Source organism: Opisthocomus hoazin, chromosome 6 (genome assembly GCF_030867145.1).
Source record: "Opisthocomus hoazin isolate bOpiHoa1 chromosome 6, bOpiHoa1.hap1, whole genome shotgun sequence".
In the NCBI taxonomy this organism is placed as follows: domain Eukaryota; kingdom Metazoa; phylum Chordata; class Aves; order Opisthocomiformes; family Opisthocomidae; genus Opisthocomus; species Opisthocomus hoazin.
In genome coordinates, this window is record NC_134419.1 from 18,197,630 (window position 1) to 18,212,660 (window position 15,031).

At 42.2% G+C, this 15,031-nt stretch overlaps 1 long non-coding RNA gene across 2 annotated transcripts in view; it reads right to left on the reverse strand.

The window, feature by feature from the left end:
- LOC142361690 (uncharacterized) overlaps positions 1–15,031 on the reverse strand; it is a 209,879-nt gene that overhangs the window by 31,613 nt on the left and 163,235 nt on the right. For both annotated transcript variants that reach the window (XR_012764334.1, XR_012764335.1), the window contains exon 6: positions 12,204–12,254. This is a non-coding gene — a long non-coding RNA (uncharacterized LOC142361690). The remainder of the gene's footprint in view (positions 1–12,203; positions 12,255–15,031) is intronic.

A 15,031-nucleotide genomic window follows, 5' to 3' on the forward strand; every position in this document is an offset into this window, starting at 1 on the left:
TTTACTAATGTAATGAACAATGAAATTAGAATTATTACCAACATTCGGATAAAACAGAGATCAGATGGTTGGTTTGTTCCCTTGCAGAAAGTGATATTCAGCAACTCTGTTCACAGCCTAGGTCTCATATCAAAAGAACAGATAAATGTTCCAGAGCTCTTGTGTAGGTCTCTCTCACTGCCTTGTGCATTCAGCCTCCATGCCCAGAATCTCTGCCAGCTCAGATGAAATCCACAATATTTTTGTTACTACTGTGTTTTGACAGTGTCAGAGTTGACTGATGTAATAGGTAGGAAGCAGAGAGCATAATAAATCCTATTAAAAGTTAAAGTTTCAGTCCAACAGACAAAGGTGCATGAGGTAATGTATCCACAGTTTTCAATCACAGTCTCCTTTACAACGGCCTATTTCTACCAGCTTAATCTAAAAAGAATGCATTAGGTTTCGTGCTCTCCGCAAAGTTGCTGCCAGTGTCTCTCTGCCCTTCCTCCTGATTTGCTTGGTAGTCTGGGAGCCTAAGGGAGGGCTGAATTAAATTGGAAAATATAAATAACAAATCAAAAATTAAATTGATTGGATAAACAATTTCCCTTGGACTGTTTCTTAATAAGTGATCAATTTTTTAATCAATATTCATTATTTCTCTGAACATACCAAACTGTTTATTGAATAAATGAATGGCTGAAACCACAATGACATGAAATCAAATAGGTGAACCAATTTCTTTAATAACTTGGGCTGAACAGGCCACCTCATCTTACCTGGTTGAAACTAAAAGTCAGAAATTCAAGACCATTCAGTAAGTGATCCAAATAAAGGATGCAATTTATTTTAGGGAGCACCAGTTTTCATGTTTGATATGCACAGGTATATAGCCACATGCTGATTTGTGTCGTTCTTCTAAATTGCAGTTAAAAGTTTCTTTATTTTTGATACAACTTTTGCGTTCTTTCCCACAATTCTTCATTAGTCAGCATACTGCAAAGCTTCTGAAATAAAATTCAGATCTGAAAAATGAGATCTGTAAAACTGTTTACCATAAAGTCTTCAGGCATGGCAAATGGATTTCCCTAATAAGTTTTTATTCACCAGTATCAGATCCAGTGGTACATATAAACTATATGCTGCATCCTAATATATACTTCAGATTATTTCATATTATTTGGCATAATGTAAAAAACAACCTCCTTTTGATGCACAGATGTTCTGAATGTCTTTTTTTTTTTCGTTGAAGAAAAAGCACTAGGGTACAAGATCTCCAAGAAATGTTTCCACATTTGTTTAAAACACAAGCAAGCATATTAATGTGGTTCTACACAATACAGATCATAACGTTTACATGATCTTCAACTCACAAAATTTCTTCCAGTATGTCAAAATGCTTAACATTCATCTGTACTCATAATATACATGATTCTACTTCTTATAAAAAATTATAAACTGTACTAATCAACTGTTAATTAATTTGTAGGAGATCTCACTTTAACATCTATTTTAACTTGTCACAATTAATTTAACATATGACCAAATGGTGATATAATTCTATAGCTCTGCAGAGATAAAAGTACGAAATAACCTGAGCAATCAAAGGAATTAGAAGGATAGCAGGTTCAGTTTGTACACATTTTGTAAATGAACTTCATGTGTTTGTTGTTGTCACAATTAATTATTGAGGAATCAAATAGCAATCTATCGTGCCATGCTGTCATCTACAGTAACACTAAGTAATATAACAGGAAGAACTTTCATTCAACTCTGTTCTGTAGATCACAGATTTCTGCAAAGGCCCATGGTAAGCCTGAATCTTCAAATCTAATTTCAGTTTCATTGTCAATCTACCTTACAACACTGCTTCCCAATAATAAAGCTCTAAGTTCTGTAAGCAGTCTCCAAATGCTTAATGAGTGCAACAAATAACTAAACAGACGGACATCAGCAAAAGCAAGAAAAACCTTGGTAATTGGTCAGTCAGACTTAATTGTTCAAGCTGCCTCTCTGCCCCTATGTAGAGTTTTAGCAAAAGCAACCCACAAGAGTCTGTATTCAGGGCACAGCTGTCACACTAACCTTGAGGTTAAAAAAGTGTTAGCTATTGAAATCAAGCTGTTTCCTGCCGCAATATATAAATATTCTGCAGGAATTCAGTCCAGTCACCATCACATGTAACACATGCTTCTAGAGCATTCAGGTCTATCTGGCCACATGAGAGCCACCATCACTGACCAAAACAACACTCTAACTCCAAGCATAAAATCACAGGCACTAATGCTCTGGATTCACTCACAGAGCTTTCAGCTCCCTTAGTCTGGCATTTTGCACTGTCCACTTTACTGTACACCTGCAGGAAATTGTTACGATCCAGTTGCCCTCTGGAAATTTTTAAAAACATGTTATTTTTCCAGTATGAGCTTGCTTAAAATGGCTGATTGTCCTGTCAGTGGAAGCAACAGAAGACTTGGTGAACCATGCAGAAGACAAAGCACAGGCGGTTTATGTCCCAAGAACTGGCCAGAAGATGGTGGCAGAGAGCAGCTCACCCTCCTCCCTCGGTTGGTTTATCACCACAGTTTCAATCCTCACAGACCCCAAGGTCCTCTGGACACCTCATTACACTGCTACTCAGCAGTCTCGTAACTTGTGCCATCAACTTATTTTTTATGTTTCAAGCTAACACAACAAGCTCCAAGCATTGATTTACATCCAGTTTATTCAGTTCGACCGTGGCACTTGCATAAACGCGCCACAGGCTGGACGTACTACGCTCTCCCACATCTGCTAAAGAACCAAGTATCATGACCTCAGTTTTGGTAGTGATAAAAATCAAACATTTTCTGGAGCCATTATTGGCTAAAATGTTAATGCAGTTTACTTTTTTCAAATGTGATCGATAGCCGGGGGAAAAGTGCCCATAAATTACTAAAGGCAAATACCATTCTATTAGCACTCGGGAGATTTTGCAACACTTGCCAGTCTCTGTTTTACTGGAAAAAAAAATTAATTTGCTGAAAGCCTACTTTTTTACCTGTCTTTGTCTGTAAAAGAGGGATATTTTTATCATGAGTCATTTAGGAGATGTAATTCTAATGTAGTACAGCTATAGGTTTCAATTAATGTTCTACCTCCCTGTCAGCTTTACATTCCGTGTTTTATGAAATCATTAACTATTGTCATGTTTCTGTTATGATACTATTAGGAAATAAAGAGACGTATGTAAATGGAAATGTAAAATAAATGTATGACAGTTACTAAGAGCAACATCTGTGCACTATCATACATGTTTACACTAATTTTCTAAAGATCGTTCCATTCATTACAGAGCATTGTTACTTGCTGTGGCACAACCCTTATTTCCATGTATTTAGGGACTGAAGCAAAGAGAGGGTAAATGAGAGCCTAATCAATACCACTTTTCATTTTATTTCTAATGTGCTGCCTTTGCCTTTCTTTTCTTCATGAACAAATCCAAAAAAGATCCTGACGTTACAGTCATAAAATGTAATTCTTCTGCAGAAACACAGACAATAATGCTCTCTGTATTCAGGCATATTGCATATTCTAATGGCATTTGGCTAAATTGAGTATGGATTTAACATCAAAGGCTTCATGAATTTTTCAAATGAGATATTAAAGTCAATATTTCAAGTGAAAGATATTTCAATTTAGTTGCATACACAACAATAAAAAACTTCTACAAGGCAGAGGTACTAGTGGCTGTGGCAGTATTAGTTCATTCAGGAAATTATTAGTTTATAAGAAAATCAAACAGAAGGTTGTGATATGGCAAAGACACTGAATAAATTAGACTAACCGATAGGTGCTAACGTACATTATCTCTTGGAGTCTGAAGCAGAACTTGCCACCGGCATGTTCAGCGCTTCAAGCAGGGCTTCGTTTGGGGATATTTTACTCATTTATTTTGGAAACTCAAATGGTTAGCATCAAGATTTGCATTCAGAACCTCAGAAATCTGCTTATTTTCATCTCCGAAAGGGCTAGCACTACCGTACGCAAGAAAACCTCCCAAACTTGTTTCGCTTTTAATCTAAGCGCATTTTGTTCTGTATTGTCAATGCTTATGCAATGCTGCTTCTGCTTTCACACTGAGTTATTGAACGTTCAGACTCAGTGCCTGCAAAAAGTCCACTGAGACAGCTTTTGTGTCCTGGCAGAGATCAACAAAGAGTTGCAAACAATGCAAACACAGAGCCTGGTGGTTCGTTTCCTATTTTAGGTGCATGTAACATAGCAGAATGCCCTTTAAATTAGTAAAATGTTGTATTATGAGGTCTTGACACATCACTGAAGAACTTGTGCATCTGTATCACACACCACTTCCTGGGAGAGCTGGGTGCACTACAGGCACATGTAGCGCTTATTTAGGCATCCATAATCACAGTGACATTGTGCTACTGTAAGAGCAAATACATCATTTGGGATTCACCTTTCTCAAAGAGGAAAGAGGGTCTTTGCTCAGGAGCTTGCAGGGCTCATTGACAAGGCTTTAAACTACATGTGAAGGGGAAGGGGGAGGGTAAACATATCAGGCTTGCCTGTGACAAGCTGTGGGATGATACACAATGGTTGGAGGGACAGGGTGCTAGTACGGGCCCTCAAACTGTTGCCCAGAAGCATGCTGGGGACACTGCAGCACAGTCAAAGTCTTGTGGAGATAAGCTGGGCGCTCCTGAGGTAGCAGGAGCCAACAAGGGAGCTTCTGTGAAACACCCCAAGGGAAACAAGGGGTGTTCCTCTATGAAGGTGGCACAGCCAACAGCCTAGACGAAATGCCTCTACACGAACACATGCAGCAGGGGAGCATGGGAAACAAACAGGAAGAGCTGGAAGCTACCATGCTGTTAGAAAGCTATGACTTGATTGCCATTACTGAAACTTGATGGGACGAATCCCATGACTGGAGCGTGGCTATCGATGGCTACAGGCTGTTCAGAAGTGACAGGCGAGGAAGGAGGGGCGGAGGCATTGCCCTCTACATTAAGAAATCAATACAGTGTGAAGAGCTGTCCCTGAAAAATAGCTATGAGCTCGTTGAAAGCATATGGGCAAGAATCAGAGGCAGAGGCAACAACGGGAATCTTGTTGGTGGTGTCTACTACAGGCCACCTGATCAAGGGGAGCCTACTGACGAAGCCTTTTTACTCCAGCTACAGGAAGTTTCACACTAGCAGGCTCTTGTCCTGCTGGGGGACTTCAACCACCCTGACAGCTGCTGGAAAAGTAGCACGGTGAGCTGTAGGCAATCCAGGAGACTCCTAGAATGCATTGAGGATAACTTCTTAAGCCAGGTAATAGACAGCCCCACCACAGGGGATCCAACATTGGACCTTTTGGTCACCAACACAAGTGAGCTCAGAAGTGACGTCAAGATTAGAGGCATCCTGGGATGCAGTGAGCACGCACTGGTAGAGGTTGCAGTGCTGAGGGATGTGGGTCAGACTAAGAGTAAGGTCAGGACCCTAAACTTTAGGGAAGCAAAATTTCAGCTCGTCAAGGGGTTAGTCAATATAGGACCTCCTGGGAAACTGCCCAGAGGGACAAGGGAGCAGAACAGAGCTGGCCAAGCTTTAAGGAGCCTTTCCATGGAGCACAAGAGCTGTAGTCAGGCAAGGAAGGGAAGAAACCGGCATGGCTCAGTCAAGATCTGCTGGTCAAACTAAAGAGCAAGAGGGAACTGCACAGGCAGTGGAAGCAGGGACAGGTATCCTGGGAAGAGTATAGGGACGCTGCCTGGTTGTGCAGGGACGGGGTCAGGAAGGCCAAGGTGTGGATGGAGCTGAACTTGGCAAGGGATGCAAAGAGTAATAAGAAGGGCTTCTCCAGGTATGTCAGACAGAAAAGGAAGGTCAAAGAAAGTGTAACGCCCATGATGAGCAAGACTGGCAAACTGGTAACAACGGACGAGGAAAAGGCTGAGGTACTCAACAAAGTTTTTGCCTCCGTCTTCACTGGCAACCTCTCTTCTCACACCTCTTCAGTGGATGAACTGCAAGAGATGGGGGCCAGAGGGGTAAAGCCCCTCCCACTGCAAGAGAAGATCAGGTTCGTGACCACCTGAGGAACCTGAATATACAGAGTCTATGGGACCTGGTGAGATGCATCCAAGAATTCTGAGGGAATTGGCTGATCACAGAATCACAGAATCACAGAATAGTAGGGGTTGGAAGGGACCTCTGTGGGTCATCTAGTCCAACCCCCCTGCCGAAGCAGGGTCACCTACAGTAGGCTGCACAGGATCTTGTCCAGGCGGGTCTTGAATATCTCCAGAGAAGGAGATTCCACAACCTCCCTGGGCAGCCTGTTCCAGTGCTCCGTCACCCTCAGAGGGAAGAAGTTCTTCCTCATGTTCAGACGGAACTTCCTGTGCCTCAGTTTGTGCCCATTGCCCCTTGTCCTGTCACTGGGCACCATTGAAAAGAGCTGATGTAGTTGCCAAGCCACTCTCCACGATATGTGAAAAATCATGACAGTCAGATAAAGTCCCCGGAGACTGGAAGAAGGGAAACATTGCACCCATTTTTAAAAAGGGTAGAAAGGAGGACCCTGGGAACTACTGACCTGTCAGCCTCACCTCTGTGCCTGGGAAGATCATGGAACAGATCCTCCTAGAAGCTATGCTAAGGAGGACAGGTGATTCGAGACAGCCAGCATGGCTTCACCAAGGGCAACTCCTGCCTGACCAACCTAGTGGCCTTCTATGATGGCATGACTACATCAGTGGACATGGGAAGAGCTACGGATGTGATCTATCTGGACTTCTGTAAGGCCTTTGACATGGTCCCCCACAACATCCTTCTCTCTAAATTGGAGAGAGATGGATTTGATGGGTGGACTGCTTGGTGGATGTGGAATTGGTTGGAAGGTTGCATCCAGAGGGTATTGGTCAATCGCTTGATGTCCACATGGACACTGGTGACAAGTGGTGTCCCTTAGGGGTCCGTACTGGGACCAGTACTGTTTAATATTAAAAGTGGACCCGTGTGAACCTCACAATGTTCAACAAGGCCAAGTGCAGTGTCCTGCACCTCGGTCAGGGCAACCCCTGGTATCAATACAGGCTGGAGAATGAAGGGCTTGAGAGCAGCCCTGAGGAGAAGGACTTGGGGGTACTGGTGGCTGAAAAGCTGGACATGAGCCACCAACGTGCACTTGCAGCCCAGAAGGCCAACCATATCCTGGGCTGCATTATAAGCAGCACAGCCAGCAGTTCGAGTGAGGGGATTCTGCCCTTCTGCCCCACCCTGGTGAGACCCCACCTGGAGTCCTGCATCCAGCTCTGGAGCCCTCAGCACAGGAAAGATGTGGACCTATTGGATCAGGTCCAGAGAAGGCCACTAAACTGATCAGCGGGCTGGAACAGCACTCCTACGAGGAAAGGCTGAGAGAGATGGGGCTGTTCAGCCTGGACAAGAGAAAGCTCCAGGGAGACCTTACAGCAGCCTTCCAGTACTTGAAGGGGGCGTATAGGAAAGATGGTGACAAACTTTTTAGCGGGGCCTGTTGTGATACGACAAGGAGTAATGGCTTTAAACTAAGGGAGGGTAGATGTAGACTGGATATAAGGAAGAAATTTTTTACAATGAGGGTGGTGGAACACTGGCACAGGTTGCCCAGCGAGGCGGTTGATGCCCCATCCCTGGAAACATTCAAGGCCAGGTTGGACAGGACTCTGAGCAACCTGATCTGGTTGAAGATGTCCCTGCTTATAGCAGGGGGATTGGGCTAGATGACCACTAAAGCTCCCTTCCATCCCAAAGCATTCTGTGATTCTACGATTCTATGATCATTTATTCACACATGGGATAACAGCAGCCATAGATATATACCACTGAAGAGGCAACAATTACTGATTTTACTATTAATCCTTGTATTACTAAAAACTAATGATGATTAGTAATAATAAAAAAGAAGAAGAAGACTAAATACTGCATTTGCAGTCATCCCCTGCACTACATATACAGAAACGTTTGCTATGTACATAATGCTTCTACAGAAGCCCCCAGCCAATATTTGCAAGTGCCCTTGAACATAGGTGGGATGGAAAATCTCTTCGGATGCCAGGGAAAATTACACTACTTTAAAACTTTGATTATCAGGTAGTTTGGGCCCACAACATGGACATTACTACAAAATCATCTGATCCTAAAAGCATTTCCTTGAAAACAGTGGGTTGTTCGACTCTACAATATTCACTTACAGTGTTTGCACTTACTGTGAGAGCACTTTAAGGGCTCATAAGATCCAGAAAAACGAAGCTGGCTGTAACTAAATGTTGAACTGCTAGGCCTGTTTCTATCATCCATGGTGGCTGCTGGACTGCCAGCAAATGCCAACGTGTTATTCAGAACTAAACAAAGCTAATAGCCTTGTAGGGAACACTTGCAGAGAATGAGGCATGCCATCTTGCCCCTATTCAAACACTACATAATTTGTAGCACTGTTTAATTTATCCATTTTGCACCTAGTAGGTCTTCGGGTCCTAGACAGCTAGGTGTTTGTTCACCCCTAGAGCCCTTCTGAAGCTCAGTCTTCAAAGCTTTACAGTATTTCCACAAAATGGAAAGTGCTACCATCTCAAAGACAATCAGGGATAAGAATCATCCTCAAAAACAGTACTCTTAGAAAAAGTATCTCTTGTGGTGACAAAGATAAGGCAGAAGTTTCGTACCGTTAATAAAATCCACTAATAACGAGAACTGTATTTTCAAAATTGCTTCTGGGGCTGGAGAATATGATTTCTTTTTCTTCTGTTGTGAATTCTGGACATCCTTGAGATGGTTTTCAAAACTACAGCTCACACTTAATGAGTCAGCAGTGCATCCAAAATCTTCCAGTTGAAATTATCAAAATATTGATCTTCTTTATGACATGATTTAAAATTACACTGTTAAGATGAAAGATTCCCCCATGATCTCCAAAACTGAGCCCCGGGTAACACCACTCGTGACTGGCCACCAGCTGATTTAACTCCATTCACCACCACTCTCTGCACTCGGTCACTCCGCCAGTTCTTTATCCAGTGAAGAGTACACCCGTCCAAACCATGGGCAGCTAGTTTCTCCAGGAGAATGCTGTGGGGAACAGTGCCAAAGGCCTTACTAAAGTCCAGGTAGACGACATCCACAGCCTTGCCCTCATCCACTAGGCGGGTCACCTGGTCATAGAAGGAGATCAGGTTGGTCAAGCACAACCTGCCTCTCATGAACCCATGCTGGCTGGACCTGATCCCCTGGTTGTGCCTGGTGAGCGCACTCAGGATGAATCACTCCATAATCTTGCCCGGCACCGAGATCAGGCTGACAGGCCTGTAGTTCCCACGATCCTCCTTCCAGCCCTTCCTGTAGATGGGTGTTACACACTGGCGATCCTCCAGTCGTCTGGGACCTCCCCTGTTAGCCAGGACTGCTGGTAGATGACGGAGAGTGGCTTGGCCAGCTCCTCTGCCAGTTCCCTCAGCACTCTTGGGTGGATCCCATCCAACCCCATGGACTTGTGGATGTCCAGGTGGCATAGCAGGTCGTTAACTGCTTCCTCCTGGATTATGGGACATTTGTTGCACTCTCCTTCCCTATCTTCCAGCACCGGTGGCTGACTACCCTGGGAATAACCAATCTGACTATTCAAGACTGAGGCGAAGATGGCATTAAGTACCTCAGCCTTTTCCTCATCCTTGTTGACAATATTCCCCCTTGCATCCAATAAGGGATGGGGACTCTCCTTGACCCTCTTTTTGTTGTTGATGTATTTGCAAAAACATTTTTTTGTTGTCCCTTACAACAGTGGCCAGCCTGAGTTCTAGCTGGGCTTTTGCCTTTATAATTTCCTTTCTGCGTGACCTAATGAGACCCCTGTACTCCTCTTGAGTCGCCTGCCCTTTCTTCCATAGGTGGTAGACCCTCCTTTTTTTCCTGAGTCCCAGCAAGAGCTCCCTGTTCAGCCAGTCCGGTCTCCTTCCCCACCGGTTCATCTTGTGGCACATGGGGACAGCCTGCTCCTGTGCCTTTAAGACTTTCTCCTTGAACAATGTCCAGTCTTCCTGCACCCCTTTGTCCTTCAGGACTTTCTCCCAGGGGACCCTCTCAAGCAGCATCCTGAACAAGCCAAAGTCTGCCCTCCAAAAGTCCATGGTGCTGGTTTTGCTGGCCCCCCTCTTTACTTCACCTCAGACTGAGAACTCCATCATTTCACGGTTGCTAAGCCCAAGACAGCCTCCGACCACCACATCTCCCATCAGTCTTTCTCTGTTAGTAAACAGCAGGTCTAGCCAGGCACCTCCCCCGGTAGACTCACTTACCAGCTGCGTCACGAAGTTATCTTCCACTCACTCCAGGAACCTCCTAGACTGTTTCTCTTGCAGAAAGCTTCATCTGCCTCTTCATCCTGGTTGGGTGGTCTATAACAGACCCCCAGCAGGAGGTCTGCCTTGTTGGCTTTCCTCCTCATCTTTACCCATAAGCATTCGACCTTGTCATCACAATCGTTGAGCCCTATACAGTCAAAGCAGTGCTTAACATACAGAGCCACCACACCGCCTCTCTTTCCTTGCCTATCCCTTCTGCAGAGCTTACAGTCATCCATCGCAGCACTCCTGTCATGAGAGTCATCCCACCATGTTTCTGTGACGGCAACCAAGTCATAGCTGTCCTGCTGTACAACAGCTTCCAGCTCCTCCTGTTTATTGCCAATGCTGCGTGCATTGCTGTAGATGCACTTGAGCTGGGCTGTCGATCTCACCCCCAACCCCGGCATGCCACACCTGGGCTCATCTCTAGTGAGCCTGGTTATATCCTCTTCCCCCTTCGAATCTAGTTTAAAGGCCTCTTGATGAGCCCCACCAGCTTCGTGGGCAAGAATCCTTTTTCCCCTTTGAGACAGCTGGACTCCATCTGTCGCCAGCAGGCCCTGTGTCATGTAAACCTCCCAGTCATGTGTAGATTATCCATAGTAATAAACTGAAGAGATCGTGCTACCTAAAACCTGCTTTTGACTCCTTATTAACTGGTGACAATCTGCACTGATCTGCATTGCAATTCGATTGCAAATGTTGCTGACATTAAGATGTATGACAAGGAAACTACCGAAAGAGCCAATTTAAACAGGTATTTCAGATTAACTCCACAATGTATGCAGTGCAAAATGCCTTTCACAAGAGTTCAAGTTTTCTACTTTATTCTTTGCAATTTTATGTGTGTAATTATAAATAAAGAGTAACGAATGTCCATTTGACAGACATTTGATTTTCTCTAATTTAATAGCTTTCTAAAATTTGCTGGTTTGTTCTTTAAGTTGGTTTCTTACGGGAGACTAGAGAAGGACCTGTAATTATGTAGTTAGACTTAAACTCATGGCATGTGACAGGTTGGTTACATTTTTTCTGATCTACCATCCTTACAGCCGAGCAAGCACAGCTGCTTTCAGATTTGTTAGTACATTCTGTAGGGACTGAAAGGCTTGAAAAGCATTGTATTTCTGTGCGTTCCCCCCCCCAGAAAGTGGAGCTGGCAGTCCACCAAAGCTCAGAACATACACTCCCGCACTATGTACAAGAACATGTGGCACTTCATTAAGGGGGAGACAATGGCTTTGGGGTACTGCATAAGACCGTCTTGTTTTAGAAGAAGAACCGTAACAGATGAAGGAGACAGTCAAAATCTTGGGACAGCAAGGTAGGAAACGAGTGTACAACTAGGCAAAGAAGTGACCCCTGGGTCACATTTTAATTCTTTCTTTTTCTTTCCATTTGCTATAGGCTAGGTCCACAGTATTAGCTCTCCATCTAGGTAGAAGTAAGACACCCAAGCTCCCCCGAAACATTTTTTAGTCTCTATCTGGGTAATGCATTTATTCTGACATCTTTGGTGGTTCATAGCACCTGTGATAGTCCTCCAAGCTAGGGTGAATTTTGTGTGTTTTTACGGAGTGACAAAGCAGGAAGTAAGTTAAGAAAACACCTTAGTCAGTAGAAATTAAAATAAAAAGCTCCATGTAGGTCATCTGAACAGCCTAAAAGGCAGCCAAAAACCAAACTGTTTACCAGGCACACTATGTAAAAGCATAGGAACAACCCCAGTGCAAAGCATAATAAACAAATTTCTCTATTAATGTGAACTACACAGATGCTTTCTCCACCAACTCCTTACATATTTTGGAAGCCACACAGTAGCAATGAAGGCAATAGGAGAACTTACCCAATTTTACTAGTTCAGCAGTGAGCTCTGTGTGCTTGTCCACCCACCTCCCTGAAGAAAAGAAACACTGCATGTCAGCAATGAGTCCAGTAATTATTTTCTAACATAGGAGCAATGCCAGTAACATTCTGGTAATGGCAGCATTAGTACTGAAAGTTTACATTTTCAAAAGGGAAAACATTTACAGACACAATCTGGATATTTTAACTGCCACCAGCCTCAGCGATCTGATACTGCTTAGCCTTGTGGCCAAGATATTAAGCCACTGGTATCTATGTGTCACCAGAATAGATCTCCACAGTACTCCTCTAATAAGCTCAATAATTAATCCAACAAAACTTGGAGAAGAAAAGCAAGGGCCATGTCATTATTACAAAATAAGAAACAAAGAACAAAGTTACATATTTTTCTAAAAATAGATCATGAAAATATTTTCTACTCAATGATATGACCAGAAAACAACATAAAGCTGTAAAGGTCTACAGTAATTCAAATTCATTGTAGTCATTACAAATGCCAAAATGCAGAGAACAACTTTAACTCAGCTGCCTGGTCACCTATTTCTCTTACCTGTCAAAACAAAGCAAAACAAAAAAAGGGCAATAAGCTCTCTTCCAAAGCAGAAGAACATGTAGAAAAGACAAAGCATCTACTATACTAGGGTAATCAAATGCAGGTTTGTACCAAAAATATAAATAGTACAGATTGGAAAAATACTTCCATAATAAAGTACTCCATGCAATTCCAAGGAAAATTAGATGAACTATTGAAAAGGATACAAGTGTACACAATTCATTATATGTAATATGGTAATGCTTGGCGAAAGCTAGCGTGGAGTTCCTCACTTTAATGAGCACAGTCTTCACCCACAAATTAAAAATAAACAAATAAAAAAGATACGAGTATGACCTCGTCGTTATTGGCAGTCGATCAACTCGCAATTTGTCCCAAGAGTTGTGAAGCCACTGCCTTGTAACACATCAAGAACTCTTGCTTATTGAACTGATCTGTGTTAAGTCTGGGATTTTTTTTTCCTAGCTACAGCAATTGCTTTTTCCTATCAAAACATTTGGGTTTATGTAAATGACAACTTAATGATTAATTGGAACCATAGCATGATGTTAAAACCTAAATCATGCCCACTTAAGTTTGTAGTAGCAATGCACCATCACTGAACAAAAGCATGTTTCTTTAAGCGAGGGGTTGTACAATACAGCAAGTGGTCCCATGCTAGTGCACAATGTTGCTGATGTTAATAGCAAACTTTAATAGCTGCAAAGAATAGTCTAAATCTTTAACACACATATATTTCCATAACTTTAAAAACAGAAGTTTTCATTAATCATACAATGGCATGCTTCTTCATTTGCAGCCAGCTGATTAAAATACAGATATATTGTCCTGAACATCCACGAAATTGCAGGCACTTGGCCATTCTTTCAAAATAGTGTTTTCTAAGCCCTGTTTCATCACTCAGCTACTTATTTCAGATTATAAATATTGTTAGAGATTCCAGCATAGAAATGGACAAAGAAGATCCTAAATTACACAATGAAGGGAATAAATTTTCTTCCAAAACAAGAATAAAGCTTCAGGTAGAGAATGGCTGGTTCAATGCCCTCCATCCTATTACTGCAGCATTTCAAACATAATCAAAAGAAACTAATTTGAATTTTTGACAAGGAAAGCCTGAAAATAGCTGGATAAACTATGGATAGACATCTGTAGCTTTAAATTTTTATTTACTTGAATCCAAACATCTAAAAGTGTTTCAAACACAGGGAAGTCTATGCTAAAACCAATGTTATTTCTTAGAGAATGGGTCAACAGTCTAGAGATGTTAAGGCATTTGTTGTCCAAGTCTAAATGAATCTCACATGAGTTAGATACCTGAAAAGGAATAGTTAAGATCCAAAATACAATTTTATTTCTGACCTAGGTTCTCTAAACATATTATTTACCCAGGGGTTGTAACTCCATCTAAAGCTACACTTTCTGAATATTTTTCAGAAGGGATGCAATGTGTCGTTAAGCTCTTAGTCATATAAACAGGTAAAAATTGGTAGTCATGACAGCTTTAGAAGGTGGCTGAGGCAGGCTGAGATTTCCAGCTTGTAGAGGAATGACTGTTTAAAGAAACAGTCTACATTTCTGAAATGTATATGATGGATAAGAAAGGAGCTACTGTAGAATTTTGCCATCAGCTTGTGAGAGGTTGAAGCAGAGAAAGACTTCCGAATGCATGGCTCACATTTGATGTGTACGAAGAAGTCTGCGGATCTGAACTTACAGTATAATTCTTCAATATTTGGATATGCAGAAAAGATATTGTCACTGCACAAAAAGAGTTTCTGGAGAAGGATGAAAGGGACAGAGGTTGAGATGAGCTTTTTTAGATTAGCTTGAAATTGTCTTTCATTCTTTTTATAAAAAGTATTTTTCCTACAGTGAAGTATTTCTTTCATTAACAGAATCCCTTTTCAAGTCTTTTCCTTGTTTGTTTGTTTTTTTTTAATTTGGTACCCTTGATCTTCACTATTATTTACTATCTCTATTTACTGAATATCTAACTGTACAAACACTGAATACATACTCTGCCAGTTATGGAATCACAGCTGTCTATTCCGTGGGTCAATTTTTAAAGTATAGTTTTCCTACAAGACAATTTGGCTAATAATTAATAAATTAATGGATTAGCCAAGGTACTGAGTCCTTCAAATCTGGGGCTGTACTTTATAATCTCTATAGAGATTTCACAAACTTTTGAGAATATACCTTGTGACTATTGCTACACTGACGCACACAGACAACTGGAAAAAAAAATCAAC